The sequence below is a fragment of the Stegodyphus dumicola genome, chromosome 6 (genome assembly GCF_044657685.1).
Source record: "Stegodyphus dumicola isolate Sdum_Otavi_A_Nest chromosome 6, ASM4465768v1".
NCBI classification, from domain to species: Eukaryota; Metazoa; Arthropoda; class Arachnida; order Araneae; family Eresidae; genus Stegodyphus; species Stegodyphus dumicola.
In genome coordinates, this window is record NC_140773.1 from 228,135,351 (window position 1) to 228,153,385 (window position 18,035).

General features: G+C 34.9%; 1 protein-coding gene across 1 annotated transcript in view; it reads left to right on the forward strand.

Moving 5' to 3' along the window:
- Nucleotides 1-18,035, forward strand: part of Naa15-16 (N-alpha-acetyltransferase 15/16) — a 149,005-nt gene that overhangs the window by 102,141 nt on the left and 28,829 nt on the right. The window lies entirely within an intron of this gene.

Sequence of the window (18,035 nt, forward strand, 5' to 3'; positions counted from 1 at the left end):
TTCATGTCCTCGCAGAGCTTAATTCCCCCCCCCCTTTGGGAGCTGTTATAAGGCTTGCCAAAAAAATAAAATGGGGGGGGGGGAATGAAGCTTCCAGATTTTATATTACTCCCAAAGGGGCTTTCACCCCCATTTAGACATACATAGACGTTTCGAGAGCATTTGAGTTTTTTAATCAAAAATTCGTTAACGTTTAAAAAATATGAAATAGATAATTTTAAAAATTCAAGATTCGGGCTATCAGATGCCCATATTCAGGTGGAAAAGTACGTTATTCAAAATTTGATGGCTATAGGTATCGTTGTTTTTTCACAGTGCCGGAAGCATATATACATTCATATAGATTCTTCATTAGTTTATTTCTTTGTATAAAACACAGGGCTATAATATCTGGTGGCAACAATTTGAAAAGTGATACAGCCGTTTATAGTGATTCGAGGCTACTAGCCTGTTTGGGTTAATAATTTTTTAAAATTTATATTTATACCTTATTTATTATATTTTCTTAATATTTGTGAATAATTTGAATTGTTTTTAAGGTTTATTTTATGCACGGATTTATAAAAGGGTATAAATGATGTTTATTTTTTTAAATGAGGAAAACATAATCGGCAAGAAGTAATGTGCTTAAATGAGATGCAGAATTTTGCACTTTGCTTCCCCCCCCGTCCCAACTCCCGCCTACTGTGATGCAATTAAATATGTCTTGATTGCGCTTTTAGAAGACTGAACTTATTATTATTCTGGGCTTCGATTTCCTGTGAGCAGAGAGGGCTGCTATTTATCCATGGAACGCTTTTATTAAATAAGACTTTCGTTAAATAAATTTTGATAAATAAGAGCAAGTTGCTTTTAAGAAGTTCTTCCACAAAGACATTTCTTTGACAACAAGACCTTATCTACTTTGCTGTGAGTAATTTTTTATATTACTTGTACATATAGGAAGATGTGGAAGAATTATGAGAAAGCGGAAAGGAAGGATACTGTTATTTAAAAAGTCCACTGGTATAATTTCTTTTTCATAGAGAGAAATAAGAATTAGGAATGATCAGTTCGGCAAAAGTTCGGGCAAAAGAAAGGAATTTTAGTTCTTATCGACTATTGAGGATCTACTAATCGGTTACTTATCCAGTATTAGATCGAAGGTACCGTGAGATATCGTCCATTTGAACTTTTTATTTATGTATTTATTTATTTTTTAAATGAAATTTAAATAATGGAAACCTTATTTCTATATAAGTTCACGTTTAAAAAAGTCTTAGCGTAATGGATTTCTGTCGTAGAGCAAATTCTGTTTTACGGGAATTCGAATTTTTTGCATTTTCGATGCAACTGACTGACTTCAATCAAGTTTTTTTTGGGGGGGGGGGGATTTCAGGTATGAAAGCAAAACCAAATTCGATATATTCTGTTAGCTGATGTTGTAAGTTTGTTATTATTATTATTTTTTAAGCCAGTAACAGGAGAAATCAGCTATGTCCTTGCCTCAATTCGAAGTCCGGAGAGCGCCGATAGATCCGGCAAGGGTTTAAGATTCAAGAAAAGTCCAAAAGAACCGATTCGGGGTAAATGATGTTAATAAATGAAAACAAATCGATTTATACGTCTAGTGGATACTAGACATTTGTTTAATAGGGTTTGGTGGACGTTCATGCTGAGGCTGTCTTGTAATTTTTGAACTAAGAAATTCCATTCTTGAATTGGTACTATTTTGTACTTCCCAGCAAATTAGGTGGAGGTTTTATTGCAAGTGTCGGCAGCTAGAGGCTTCCAGTACAGGGTAACTGGGGTTTAAAGTTCAGTAAAACTTTGCCGGTTTCGGACGTGTAATATCGTTGGTTTCCAGGCGTTGCTGAACCAAGGTTGAGCTCTGAAGATAACAGCATTATTATTCCTTATACTGAGCTCAGGCCACAAATTCACTCTTAAAAAGCCTCACATATTTGTACTAGATGACATTCGTGTAAATATCATTAGTTACATTATATTTGCTTATAATGCAGAGGAATGTCTGTGAAGAAATGATGCCATTCCGAAACAAGGACTTCCCTTTCAACGGCACAGCATAGTTATAGCATGCCTTTTGGGATTTGCCAAATGTATTCATGAGTATATTGATAATCACTCTCTAAGCGTAAATGGAATTTGCATATAAACAATACATTTTTATTGTTTATAGTGTTTAAGCTGGATCTTCAATTTATTATCCTCTACGATCTGGCCAACCAGTCTCATTTATCCTTCAATAACCGTTTGGTCTTTCTAGCTACTGGTATAAGGTATTTTTCCCACCTTCTTAGCGAGCCTTCGTGGTGTAGTGGTCAGCACACTCAACGCGTATTGAGAGATCCGCGGTTCGATTCCCGGCGAAGGCGTTGCTAATTTTTCATCTCTCCGACCTCCAAAAAACTGCTAAAGTAACACTGGTAGTTAAACAGTGTACCTGCTCTGCTGGTTGATTGGAATTGGTTACATATAGCCGCGTACCCCATCTTGTCTCAATGCGTTGACGACCTCGACCTTATTTATTTTCTATTATCTTTACTATTGACTGCGCAAAGTCCTATATAAAGCTGCAAAGTCCTAGATAAAGCTTAGCGGACTATCGAGCACCTGGATCATTTAGATCTGAGTATGATCTAATGATTCAGCCTTGTATTTTTATCGGCAATAATGGGCGCAAAATTTGTTTTCTAATAATGATCTTTCTAGATGAAAAAGCAATAACAGCGCCTTCAAAGCGGTAATGAGTTTTTCATACCTCGATTGTCCGCCTGACATAAATCGGCATTAGAAAAATTTTCTGTTATTAATTTCCAGATTTAAACTTTCATTTCAGGGTGTTGTTATTCGCATTTTATTTCGATATAGCAATGCGTGTAAACATTTCTATTTGTAAAAGAGAAATAAATATACAGTTGTAACTCGGTATACGTCCTGTTTGGATGCAAATTGAAATACGTTAAATTAAAGAATTAATCGTTCAGTAAACGACTACTGTTTAGTAAAACACAACCCGTTCTATAATTCTGAATTTTCTCTTGATTTTTTTTGTGTTTTTCGCCTGTTTTGTGAATTTAACAGTGAGTTTTAAGACGGCTAAGGAGAGGATTAATGCAATGAAGAAAATGATTAGGATAACCATGGAAGTGAAAAAAATATTGTTGAAAAATATGAAAATGCCATGCATATTCAGAACTTGGCTATTGTTTACTTTATGCCGAGAGCGACGGTATCTACAATTATGAAAAGAAGAGAACTGACATTCACATTGTTGTGACACATGGAGAGAAACTTAGTGCTGATAAAGATGCCACCAAAGATTTCATTAAAATGTTTAGGGAATTTGTAAAAGTTGAGAGTTTTGTTCCACAGCAAATTTGTAATTATGACGAAACTGGCCTGTTTTGGAAGAAAATGTACTCAAGAAGAGAAGGCTCTGCCTGGGCACATAATGGACAGTACTCCAGTTCAGGCTCCAAACTTGCAGGATTTTATGCTGCTGGATTTAACTCTTCATTTCTCTAAATACGCAACTACTGTCATTCAGCCAATAGACCAGTAATTTCAAGAAACTCTACGCTAAAGCACTTTTTCAGAAGTGCTTTGACCTCTGGTACAGAATTAACCGTAAGAGAGTTTTAGAAGGATTACTTTACTGTCTTCCATTGCATAACTCTTTTTGACAAAGCATGGCAAGAAATTTTCTACTAAACGATGAACTTTGCTTGGAAAAATTTGCGGCCAGAAAGAATGATCGAAATGGACTTCAAGGCTGTGCTTGTAATTGAAGGTATTGTCTTTTCTCGTAAGTTTGTAAGTCTGAATGTGAGTTATAATGATATGAAGCAGTTTGTAGAGGAACACATATAATTATCCACTGTTGATCTGCAGAAATTTGAAGACGAGTTATTCATTCACCTTTCTTAATCAAGAAAATCGTTTGCAAACGGATTGATGCCCAAAAACTCTGCAGAAAAATACCGTCCCAATGAAGCTCAAACAAATCGTAATAGCATTGTCTGAAATGACCAAATAATGTTACATTTCTGAAATATCCTGAGGAGGATGCAGAAGCAAAGTTCTTTGGACAGATTTTTAATAAAGGCCAGATCTGATGACCCTCAGCCAGGTTCGAGTACCGACCTGATAGAAAAAGGGGATAAATAAATCTGTTAAATTTTCATTTATGTACAATAGTACATATTTTACTCAATGCATTTATCTTTTATTGTTAAATAGTGTTATAATAATGGCAGTAGAGTTTTTTTTTGGGGGGGGGGGTAAGAACGAATTAATTATATTCTTTTATATATATATATATATATATATATATATATATATATTCGTAAAATTCGTTCGGTGTGCGGGCCCACCAGCGGCCGAGCGGTAAAGTCGCTGAACACTGGTAGTTCGGTCCGAGGTTCGAATCCCGCGAACGGGCTGGCTGCATGGGTGTTTTCGTGGTTTTCCCCATGTGTAACGTATATACGAGCCAGTTTCCCTTAGAAAGTCCTCCACGAAGGCATCCTTCCCCTTAGGCAGATAGCCCTAGTGAGCTTTGCCATAGTTAAATACACCAACACCGTTCGGTGTGCGCCTAGTTGGATATGAGTCGAAGTATTTGAGACGGATTTTCGTGTCTCGCGTTGCAAAGATACCAGTTTAGGACACATTTTAAGTAATAAACGGGAATCTGAATTATGCGATTGTGATTTTATTACTGTTCTTTCTTTATTTATTTTGATATAAAATTCTTGTAGCTTTCCTTTACCTGAGAAGTATTCTATTATGCATTGTGCAATATGAATCGTCGTTCTTTTTTTTTTTTTTTTTTTTTTTTTCCCTTCTTCTTCTGGATTTCCTCCAAATCCTGGCGATAAATGGGCCGATGGCAACCCTTTGTGATGGAGGAAAGCTTACCCCGGGATCAGTGGGTCAGGTCAAGGAAACCGGTATATTCCACGGAAGGTGGTGTCATCCTCTGATGGGAACCTCTTCCTTTCGATGACCTTATAGCATTCTTGCCGAGTTAAATAATCAAAGCGTGGACGCCTCTCAAGCTGTTCTTTTATTTAAGTATCTCCTTGCAGCGGAAGTTACACAATTCGAAGATGTTTAATTGTCATCATCACCGGAGTCTTGATCGTTGGTTTCTTATTTGACCTTACACGCTTCGTAATCAGAAAAGGGAATTTCAAGGTGTGAATGCATATTGAGCTATATTCCGGATTTCTAAAGTGTAAACCGTAAAAAATTTGAAATACTGTAAAAATTGTTATTAACTGGATGATATAAATTGTTATTAACTGCTAATATCTTTGTTTAATATCAAAAGAAATTGTGCTGTAGCAAGATGAATACAAAGCGCTAATATTGCGACTAGAGAAGGTGCTTATCATAAGAGACTTATTTTTCCCCCTAAAGTAAAACAATTGATGTCATCTGAAATGTTAAGTCTATTCGTTCAGAAACTGAAATGGTATTCTAGAAAACTGTTAGTAAATGATAAAAGCAGACCTTAAAACTTTTTTGAAATAAACTTAAAATGCTAATTCGCTGTGGTATTCGCAAATTGATTTGATTGTGTTAAAATCGTTGAATTATGAGTTAAAGTTAATGGGATGGGATAAAAACAGATTTCCCAAAATCTAAGAAACACGTCAAAACTGTAAATCGTTTTACACGTCTGTGTGTCTAGAGCTATTGATATTAATTAATATATAACTAATGATATTAATTGCGTAACTATTCTTTCACTAACGCAATTATCAAAATCCAAATTAACATCAGGTTTTCAATCATGTTAATAAAGGCCTAGCTTTTGGTCTAAATATTCATCTTCATCCAGTTTAAACGGGCCCACCAGCGGCCGAGCGGTAACGTCGCTGAACACTGGTAGTTCGGCTCGAGGCTCGAATCCCGCGAACGGGCTGGCTGCATGGGTGTTCCCCATGTGTAGCGTGTATACGAGCCAGTTTTCCTTAAAAAGTCCTCCACGAAGACATCCCTCCCTTAAGGCAGATAGCCCTTGAGTGCTTTTCCATAATCTAATAAACCAAACCAAACCAGTTTAAACGAATTATCACTACCACAGCTAACTTAAAATGGTCAATATTTCCGAGAATGTATACAGAAATTCATATTAAGTAAAGTGTTAGTACTGCTCTGAATCTGCTGCTCCTGAAATTCACAAATAATATCCATTTAAATGTGCCACCGAGACTAGGAAATAGTTAGACTGTACCAAAGACCCGGGTTCGAATCCCAGAGAAGCCATGGATTTAAATTGTCTGTCCCTTCGTAGGAGACAACGATGGCACCTGTTAGGCGCCTTTATAATAAAGTGACCACAGTTACCGACCTTAATAAATGGCCAATGCATATAATGGCTAGTGCCCGCCATTGGGGAAAAATATCTAGTTAAGTGTTCTTTAAAGAAGCAGTGACTTTAACCTCTTCGTCGTCCGTAAAGCTGCGTTCAGACGGAGGCGTAAAGGGCAACGGGGCTCGGCTTTCGTTGCCAAGGCAACCAGTCTGTGCTACGTCACAAAATCTGGTTTAGGGCTCGTGGCAGAGGGTTCAAAGTTACAAAACAAGCAGAGCGAACGCGGGAAAGTTGTAGACACATCCGGGCATGCACAAATTTAGCTTCTCTCATTGGCCACGGCTTACACCCAGTTTTCGCAGGTGTGAACGGAACTCTCGTATTTTATACCCTTATGACTATGCCTCTATGCCCTTTACGCCGCCATCTGAACGCAGTCTAGCGCGTTCAAATGAAATTTCCGCAGGGCGCTCGTAACGCGCGTCAAGCATTCTTCTTCATTTTAAAACGCTTTCTAAATGTTTACTTGAGTTTTTATTTTTGTTTGTTCTAATACCTCCTAGAGGGTAGCACTAATCAGGCATTCTATTTCTAACTGAATTTGCCCCGGCTTTTATGAATATTCGCGCCATTTTACATAAGATACAAGACAGTGAGAGATGGCTTCAACGTCTACTCAGCAGAAAAAGAGAAAAAACGAGGTTGTGTATTGGAAAGACAAGAAGGATATACGTTTGATGAGTACAGTCCATAATAACTCGATGATGGATGTTGGAACACGGAAAAGAACTGTAAAAAAAAAAAAAAAAACAATAATTGTAAAAGATTACAACAACAAAATGGGAGGAGTGGACCGCCTGGATCAGATGTTATCAAATTATCCTGCTGTTAGAAATAAGTAGAGATATTATTATTTTTCCATTATGCTTTATTTCCTTATAATTTTACTTAATATTCATTGACATTCATCCACTACGAAAGTCATGTATGGAAAGTTATGATGTACAGAGAAAACAACGTTACACGCTACGAAAAACAGACAGCCGCTGGGCGGACAGGAGAGGACGGCGAAAGGGTCAACTAGCTGCAACAACAAAAGGGGGAAATTTATTTTGCTGTAACCAAATTCGATGTAAGAATAAACTTTACTACAATTCATTTATCGCCTGAAGTCGGTGAATCCATTGTACGTAATGAACGTTAAGTATGCGTTATTGTTAATCGCGGGATCAGAAAAAGTAGATTGGTCAGTATAAGATTAAGAGTTCTGGTAAAACTTGAGAGTGAAAGTAATTATAAGTTTTTAACGTGTGCAACGTTGCAAGATAGTCATCTCCCGTAATTTTGCAGTTTCGTGACCATGGCGATCCCTCGATCTCACTCCGATGGATTTCTGTTTCTGGGGTTATCTGAAGTCTAAGGTGTATACATCAAATTTGCAAGATTTATGAGAATTGAAAGGTGCCTTAAAACGTGAAGATTTCTTCTGCGTTATTACGTTCGTCATTGTTTTCAACAATCTCCTGCATGCAGTGCATCCTCGTGTGCGAAGGTGGGCGCGTTGAAAACTTGTAATTCCAACAAAAGTTCTTTTCATCTTCTGTCTTGTGCTGTCATTGGCCCTTTACCATGCTCTTCTTTGTAAACGTTTTCGTCATATATATATCCTTCCACCGTTGTTTATGGTTTTTGAATGAGCTGATCAACTAGCGCAGAAAAAAGGTGGGTGTTGCCATTCGAAATTTTTTCACTGTAAACCATAACTTAGAGCTGTTGTCTTACTTCTCAATTAGAAAAGTTAACTTCTCAATTAGATTTAAACTGTTATGTATCTGGACCACATCACAGCTATTCAGCTTTACCAAACATACTCACTACACACTGGGAGACACTATTTGTTGTAAATGAACGCAGTTTCATCCCCTTTTGACTACACTCGTAGACTCAGTCGTATTTTAGGAAATTTTCTATTTCTTTGTCTTTCCTTTGTGTAGTTTCCCCCCCCTTCTCTATTACTTTTGGGCTATTTATTTAAATTTTGTTTTGTCCCACCTTCCTGGTCTTTGGAACTCGTATCAAATGTACAAAGTTCCTTTTTATTCTCCTCTAAAATACGAAATAGTCTCTTTCCTATGTACCCTTCCTTCGCACCCAAGCTTGATTTTTCGCTCATCGGTGCAGAAAGATTTAGCAAGTGCAAAACAAGACATCTGTCCACTTTGTCTCGCAGTCGCGTGCATACCTTTAAATCAACAGTATCTGAAATTATATTTTTGGTTGTGCTGATAGACCACTAGAAGTTTATATATATCGGGAAAAAAATTTTATGACCATCCTGTACATATCTAATAAATAACTAGTGTATTTATTTAAAAAAAAAAGAAACTAAAGCTATTTTCTTTTAAAAGAGGTCACCATTAAGTTTTCAGATGTGAAAATCTTTTGTGTATTTATATTATACGTAGAAGGGGGATCAACGAAATTCTCTTTGAAATTAAGCCGATTAGAATTGAAATTGTTCTCTGACTTAGAACTGCGATTATTGGTAGTTTTTCAACTAGTATATGTGTCTTTAGAAAGAGGGAAAACTGTGTTAGATGTAAGAGTTGTATATTTATTATATAAAACTGACAATTTATGGCATTAGTATCAGTATAAATTTAAAATTAGAAGAAAGGATTGAATTCCTGAAACTCTAATGCAAAGTTAGTCAAAAGTAACTGAAAACGACCGCAACATGGTAATTTTTTTAAAAATCTTCTACATAAATGATTCTTTTAATATCTTGTAATGTTTATTTGGCCTTAATGACTGTTTTCAATTGCCTTGACATGGGTATTACTAGGGAAAGAGATTTATGCAGACAGAGATTGCTCTGTCTTGCCATCATTGCGAGTTAAATAACCTCTTCCCTGTTATCATTTCTCCATTTGATGTTTGTTCAGAATATTCGCACAATGGCTGTATATGATTCAAAATGGGCGATTGTGGTGGTAGAGCTAATTGCCGAGGGTCTTGCAAAATAAGCGTTCTGGGGTCACATGAGCTGTGTCTTTTAGATCAGCAGTTTTGTTATAAGGCTGTAAATTAACTTTTAACGAATTCAAATACCCGTATGTAACGAAGCTGATTGACTGTAACCCTGAACCACCTTCTTATGTATCAGATGCTGCCATATTGTATAAAATAGAACGTTTTTCAGATTTTAGAATATTCACAATATTTTGACAAAACTTGGGAGTATTCTTCAAATTTATTGCTTCTGCCGAACTAGACATATTACATTTGGCTTTCATTTGTAAAACGAAACGTTTTCCCTAAAGGATGAGAATTCACCTTGATATTGCTCATAAATTTTAATTGTTGGACTTGTATTACTTTCAATAGCGTTTCGTAAAAAATTCGACTATATAAAACTTGTCTATTCAGTGCCCTTCGAATTGTATTGAATATATATATATATATATATATATTAATATAGATTCATTTCTGAAAATTTGCCACTTAATAAATATGTAGCAAAATATAAAAATATGTTTGTAAAAACAGGCGAAAAATCGTGTTTTGGTGTAAACAAAGATCATTTTATAAGATTAAAGATCATTTGTTTTTTATTTGATTCCGCAAAGCATGCAAGGGCTATTTGCGTAAAAAAGGATATCCTCATTAAGGACTTCTAAAGGAAACTGGCTCTACGTGGAAGAAACCGCAAAAACGCCCGTGCAGCTAGTCCATTCCCCGGAATTCCAACCCCGGACCGAATTACCAGTATTCAGCCACTTAACCGATCGACCGCTGGTGCATCAACGGAATTTGTTTGTAGTCTAGCAACATCTCGCCTGCCTAATGTGATCTAAGCAAGTTCTTCGGATCGAAATGTGGGTACTATGCCAACCTTCAAATACTCTATATTTTTTTCTTCGATCATCTACGAGATGCGCGTTTCTCATAAATAAGAAAACGATAAATAAATTTATCTTTTTTTAATAAATAAATTTATATTTTTCAAAATAATGGGCAATGTTTTCAACTTTTTTTCTGGTCATCGAAACACTGTTTATAGGCGTTGGAACTAACCGTTCGCAAAATGCATGTAACATTTGATTTAATATCAGAGACGTTTTCAAGTCTTGGCTTTAAAAATCAGCTAGCTGTAAATCGAGAGAATATAGTGGATAATTTTTCACTGCAGTTTAATACTTAGCAAGATATTATTGTGCAGACAAGGCTGTATGGGCTTAGCATTATAGTGTAAAAAAAATTGCCCAGAATCAAAAAGTGCCTTCCTAACTCGCCTTATCGTGTTTCTTAATCGAAAAAGCGCATCCCAGTAAAAATACCGATTAATGGTTTGATTTTCGCGGACAAATTCATGGTTAAATAAGAATGTTGTATCGCATCCCAGTTTATTATTATTATTATTATATTTTTTTAAGGGAGATGGTTTTTATCCACTGTGCACTTTGTCTTTTTGTTCATGGATTGTACTGTCACTAGGTCTCGTCTATCGCTGTGGTTAAGAAAGCGTTGTCCTGTCTCGCAGTAGTCAACAAACCTTCACAGCAAACCTTTCTTCTTTTTACTGCTCTGTCAAAATCCGAAGCACAGACTTTCGTCGTTTTCAATTAAAATTAACCTATAGCTTTCTTGACTTACAAGCATGTCTGGTCTGGTCTGGTAGAAATGTGGTGGGACACCCAATGTTTACTATAAGTAATGTAGGTATACTTCTACCACACTTCGATCTAGAGAAAGCCCAAAAGATCACAAGCAGTAAGTTGCCGAGTTTCATATATCTCAGCGTTTCCCTAAGAAAGAATTTTCTGCATATTTTCTCTCATTCTTTGAAGTTAAATGGCGCCCTATCTTTGGTTCATTTTTAACGCTTTCGCGCCAATATTTAAAGCGGTTGTACCACTCATACACTTGTGTTCTTGATAATGGTGTATGACCATGTATTGTTCGAATCATTTCTAATGTTTCGGTAGCAGGTTTACCTAAATTGTAACAAAATTTAATGTAACGTTATTCCATCTCGAAGAAAATTTTTTTGTACGTTGTCTTCTAATTAAATAAAAATGACTCCGGCGTTTTGATATTCAAGGGACAAAATAAACCAATTTAAGTTGGCTTTACTGAGAGTTGAGATTTATTCCACTGGCTGATAAGTGATATATATATATAATTATTGACTTCTGATTTCAGTAAGAAAATGTTTACTTTGTGAAGTAGAAATACGGGAATTCCCTTTCTTTTTTAAAAGCAACAAAAGATGAAAAATCAAAGGCTTCTTGACAGTGATTTATTAATCTTGACTGAAAAACATCATTCATATAATGCTAAGGAAAAGGTCAGAAAATCTAACCTTTTTTTTCTCAATTCTGGAGAGTAATTTGCCCATATAGATATTAGTTACTTGTGTCTTGTTTACCATTTCCTTATTATCGATTTGGCCCTTTAGTGGTAATTTAGTCGAGGTTACAAATTCTTCAGTTGTCATCTCTACAGTAGTCAATTACCATGAGCTACTGATCGCTGATTCAATGCAGTTGACTGCAATCAAAAATTTTCAAGGTGATCGACTTTTTCTTTATTCATTATAGACCAGCTGGATTATTTTTTTGCTTAGTTTTGTTTTTACTGTGGCGTATGTTTCTTTGTTATGAATTATTTTGTAATTAATTTATGGATTTCTGGTACTATTATGTAGGCTGAAAAATCCATAGTTTCTTGTCATGAATATTTACCAGGCTTGTTTCCAGACTTTAAAAATAGAGAACGGAACATTGCTTAATGATCTTGGAAATCTGAAAGTAAATTAGAATAATTTTCTGATTTTGATGATAATTATACAAGTGCGTGAGAGGGTCCATGATCATAGTAAAGCATGCGATATCCTTACGGTTCGCAAGTCATTTGCAAGTTTGATTACCAGATTATCGAGATTTTTTTCCCTTTCCTCGAGAGGACATGAGAATTGATAATTATGTTTATGGTTTTTAAAGAAATTATTTTTTAAAACTTTAATAAAATCTGCAAATGCAGAGGTGGTTGGGGGTGTTTTAGAAATATTGTAGCCACCTCGAGAGTTCACTGTATTTCCTGTTTGGAGTTGTGTGTGGGACCATAGGAGATTTTATGCGTTGTTAAATAAGTGCATAAATGCATAATTAGACAATATATGAATTTTTATCTTATGAAGTTCGTAAATCAAGTATATCTGTATGTAATAATGCGTAAATGCGCATAATCAGCTAAGTGAAAGTAGCGTGTATTGTTTTATTGAAACTGTCACTTTGAGGACTAGTTCCTTTGCATTAGTAAATATGCATTGTCAAGAAAAATATACTTCTTAGAGGTTCTCATATTTAACAATGTGTGAGAAAAAAATTTTTCCGAATAACGAGCTTTATGTGTCTGCTACCACTGACGGGTTCTTAGCTGAAATATTTTTCCTTAGAACCTATATTTACGTGGGACTTTGAATGAAATTGTTTCGCTTGAAGTTCTGTTCCTCGTACGATTTCTCCGATATAAGTCAGCCAATCATATATGCCGAAAACAAAATGGGAATGTTACTTTCGAAGTGCTGCTGAGCTTGTGGATTTGGTCCCAATTTCAAATTTATACATGGGAAATGTACTAGCCCCATGGCCGCTAAGCTGAAGATTTTTCCATTCTGAAAGCATGGTTGAAGTACCATTGCATTTTCAAATCTGTAGTGCTCAAAATTTATCTTCTATATTATTAAAAAATAGTGCAGAATTTCATGATTTTCTAAACTATATTTGTTTTATTTTTCTGCTTGAATGTTTTCTCTCAAAAAGGCTTTTCTGTCGCTAAGACTTTGAAGGGGTATATGTATATGTCATCAAAATTATGATTCAAGTTAGGAATAGCCTCTTGATTCTTTATTTTAATTCGGGTATTTTCCTTCTCTATTCTAAAAGTAATAATTGCTTATAAAATACTTTCTTCTGGACTGCTTCATTTGTAGATTAATCCATATCATATGACTGTTACATACGCTGATGACGTAAATGGAAGTAAAAACTCAAACAGCCAATGATAATTTTAGAACTTTATCAATTAGCCATCAAAATATGTTGAAACTGAAACTAACCTACACTAAATTAAGATTTCAACTGAATATATTTGCACTTTTGTGTCCTTTTTTTGGCCTAACTAAACTGCTGTTGTGCTGCCCTCTTCCTACTACCTAAAAATGTAGATGTTACGTTTTGAAACAGGCAACATTAGTGTGCCAAGTTGGCCGCAAAATGTTTAACTGAAGTAAAAGAAATATCAATTTAACCCTTTGACGCGCCGTGGTCGCGCCCTGAAACCGCCAATTTTCGAATTTTTTCCTCCTCTTCTTTCCGAAATTTGTGAAGGAAAATCAATTGATTACTGATCTTTTATCTCTAAATAACACAAAATGATTGCAGAATCATACATGTTTTAGGTCCTAGTACTTCAAATCGGATGCCTTTTAAAATTCGTTTTCCCTTTTATTAATATAAACAGCTTTAAAAAGTTATTCATAGCACATCATGATTTCTATCATAAACAATAAAAAATAGCAATAATTAAACTGTATATATAAAAAAAAAAACCTCTATATGTATGATGATGTATGAAATGTAGATGTTACGTTTGAAACAGGCACCATTAGTGTGCCAAGTTCGCTGCAAAATGTTTAACTGAAATAAAAGAAATATCAATTTAAGCGGCTATGATTGGTTACTATTAGATCTACCTCGGCAGCAAGTTTGTTCTTTATTATAATTTGTATATATGCGCTTCAACGTCTGTTGTAATCGCATTTGGCATTTCCAAATCATCGTATATCCGTCGCCCCTCCAAGATGTTGCGTATTTTTAAGCACATTTTCCTAAAGAATTGATCAGAGATTTTATTGTAAAAATATTGTATGACTGTTAGGTTTAAATCAGGGATGGGCAGACTCAGGCCCGCAGGAAGGTTCTATAAGTCCCGCGGATAGAATTTTAATTTGCCGGTTCGAGGCAAATTAAAAGAAATATGTATTTATATATTATATATCCATCTTCTTTTCTACTTTGTTTAAATATTATTTTTTCTTTCTTTTTTCCAAAGGACTTTTTTTTCTCTATTTTTGTTCTAGAAATCATAAATTGACGGGAATAGCAAGCACAGACAGCTTTCAATCGGTAAAGTGTTAGAAGCGGAAATTCCTTGTTAATTATAGCTGCGGATTAGAGCCATTTTCTTTCTCGGGGAGCAGACATATGGGAATCTAATGTAGGTGAATTAGACCGCTTAGAAAAACTGAATCTTATTTTAATTATCTTAACTTAAAACTTAATCTGTTTGCTGGGCATCTTGGGGGGAAAAAAAAAAAAAAAAAAAAAAAAAAAAAATGGCATTTTGAGTTCGAAAGAAGATTTCAGTGCCATTCAACGTAAATTGTGAAGCAGTGAGGTCAGATTCGCAGCTTGAATTAATTGAGTTGCAATCTAACAATTATCTCAAGCAGTTGTTTCTAAATATGCCAAAGTATAGAGTTTTACAAATCATTATCGAAAGTAAGTTTCCCAAATTTAGTATCTCACGCCCAGAAAATCAGTGCTATGTTTGCTTTATCTTATATATGTGAACAAGTGTTTTAAACAATAAACCTTAGAAATAATTATTTCAGAAGTAGACTGACAGATGAGCATTTAGCCTCGTTCATTAGAATCAGTATATCTCACTTCGAACCTCAATATAAGAATTTTTAAAAATGAAATCGCAATTTCATTCCTTTCATTAACATATTTAAATTGTAATACTTGTATATTACTTTTTAAATTAAAAAAAAAAAAAAAAAAAATATCTTGGCCCGCCAAACTTTTTTTTTCGATTTTTGGCCCGCGACCGAAAACGTTTGCCCATCCCTAAGTTTAAATAGAATGGTCTCTTATTCCGTAGTCTTCTTTTTGAAACAGTATTGCTTTTGCCGTACATACTTAACTTCGTAGTCCCTGTTAGATGGGTTCTTATGTCACCACCTTCGGAGTTCTTATTTCGTAGAACAGTATGATCGAATGGAAGCTCTATGATGTCGATATTGCAGTTAATTAAGAAATCTGTGCACTTTGTAATTATATTTAAGTACATTCGCAAAAGATGAAAAGAAAAAAAATAGAAGAGATGTATGTGTAGACGATGATAGCGTTAAGTATACTTAGTGGAATGTTTAAAAATTGAAGTTTTGCACGTGACGCTTAGCGCAACGTCTAATCAGTATAATGGAAAGATACCGAATTGGGTTATTTACAGAGATTTATAAATTTGTAAAATTAATTTATATCTTTAACTGTATTTTTTTTTTTTTTTTTTTTTTTTTGGCGCTTCAATATTGTAAGAAATAAAATATACTTTTTTCATAAATGAATTTTGATACCTAAACGTGGCAAATATATTCAAGGTATGCCAAACGGAATAAATCAGCTCTAATTAAATAGCATATAAATCAATTCAAATCCTTGTGCAACTGTTAAGTGTTGATTTGACCCTGAGGGTGATACATACTTCTCATTACGATGACGGACATGTGTTGCCGTTGACGACATGATGTGCGTGGATTGGTAGGCATCTTCCCAACGGTGCCGAATCCGGAACGCGCAGATTGTATTTTCCCATCATTTGAAACAAGTTTGTAGAATGGAAAATTGGGAATCTCTTGTCTCCCTCCCCCCATCTCGCACTGTACATATGGAAGATTGGCGAAAGAGGCCAAGGATGAGCAAAGGTGAGAACTTTTTGCGATGATAGTTTTCTGGAAAACCCAGTTGCTGGAGATAATTATTTCATTTTCCTCGTAGGAGGGTTTCATTATCCCTAGATGAAACAATGCAAAAGGAATGGTTGCAAGACCCGAATTACAAAAGTCATTCCGCTGTTGGTAACTGTATGCAGAAGAGAACGATAACAGATTGACTTTAAAAATTACGGAAAATTAAATCTTAATTTCACATTAGTATTATAGAAAGGCATAAAAAAGGAAGCATTTTAAAGGACTAAAAGAAACATATTTCGAAGGATACCATCATAGATCCCTCTTTAGCGCCAGTTCTCCTCGTTTAGAACAGGTGAAATAAAAATTAAAAGACATTTATCAGAATGTATCGGGTTTGACTGATTTTCAATTCTGCTGTTCTTCTAAAAGCCTTTCCTCTAATGTTTTTAATCACTTTGCTTGCATCGCGTCATTAGATCTAACAGACTATTTGGATAAAAGGCATCATCTTCATTGCCAAACGTTGGTTAAATCAAAATCTCTTTTAAATATTGTTTAAAAAAAAGTGACGCTGTACTAGTTACAAACGGGAAGTTTTTGTAAAGAATGTTTTAAATTGAAATGTATCTTATATGAAAAAAATTACTCTGCATTTTCCATGAGTCCATCGGTAGTTAAAACTGGTGATTCAAAATTTGATTTTAATTTCCGGTAGTTGAAAACGAGGCTGTTTATTGTCCTCAAATACTGACTACTATTTTCCATAGAAAATCCTTCATGGAAGAATTCCTGTTATTAGAAATCTACCATTGAATACTATGCTGTAATTAATTAGCAACTGTATTTACCTGACCAACAATTTCCTATAAACAAACAAACAAAACAAAAAAATGCTTCAAGGTATTTCTTCCGCCTTCTTAACGAGCCTTCGTGGTGTAGTGGTCTGCACGCTCAGCGCGTAATTGAGAAGTCCGCGGCTCGATTTCCGGCGAAGGTGTTGCTAATTTTTCATCTTTCCTGCTTCCAAAAAATACCTAATGTCTCTGGAATGCTTTTGCAATAAATTAATTTTGAAATACCCATTTATGTCTCTAAAAGTGTCTTTTTACTTCCTTGTACAAAGTAAAGGAAGTATTGTAATCGCAAAAATTTTCAGGTGTCATATTTCAACGAAAATATCCATTTTGACCGCCTAGCGAATGCAATTTAACGATGTTTTTGCCTGATATCTGTACGTAAGGACACAATAAAGGACTCTTTTTCGAAAAACGGGTTGCAAAAGGGATTTAAAATGGACTCAGAAGAGATATTTTTATGTCGTCTGTACGTACGTATTTATATCGCATAATTCAAAAATGAGTATCCTTAGAACGTTGAAATTTTGTATATACGACTTCTGTAACATGTAGTTGTGCACTTGCTTTTTTTGTTGCAATCGGCCACATCAAATGTATATAAATACCCGCTCTATTGCTCGGCTCCGCGAGCCCAGTTTTTTTTATTTTTTTATTCTTAAATGTTCATAAATTGTGCATTTTCTGCTTTAAAAAAACTATTGAATTATGTCGTTCTTACTTTCCGGTTAAGATTTTTATTCCTTTAAGATTTCCTTTCTTCCGGTTAAGATTCGTTAAATCTACACGTAATAGTTGTAGAATTATCAACTATTTAGAACTTGTTTAAGTGCTGATAAGCCTAATATTTTTTTAACCTTAGCAGCCATATTTGTTTACATTTGAAACTTAGCAGAATAGTGAATTAAGCCAGTCTCTGCATCTTCAGTGTCTTTTTACAGAGTGGGACCAAAAGTAAACTTTCAGTTTTGTGAACCGAAAAACCTGCCTGCTTGCCGAATAACTAGTTTTTGCGTCGAAACTCTAATTTGAATAGTATTTTTTTTTTAAATTGTTTTAACTGTATTTTGTGTTTTTTATATTTTTCTAT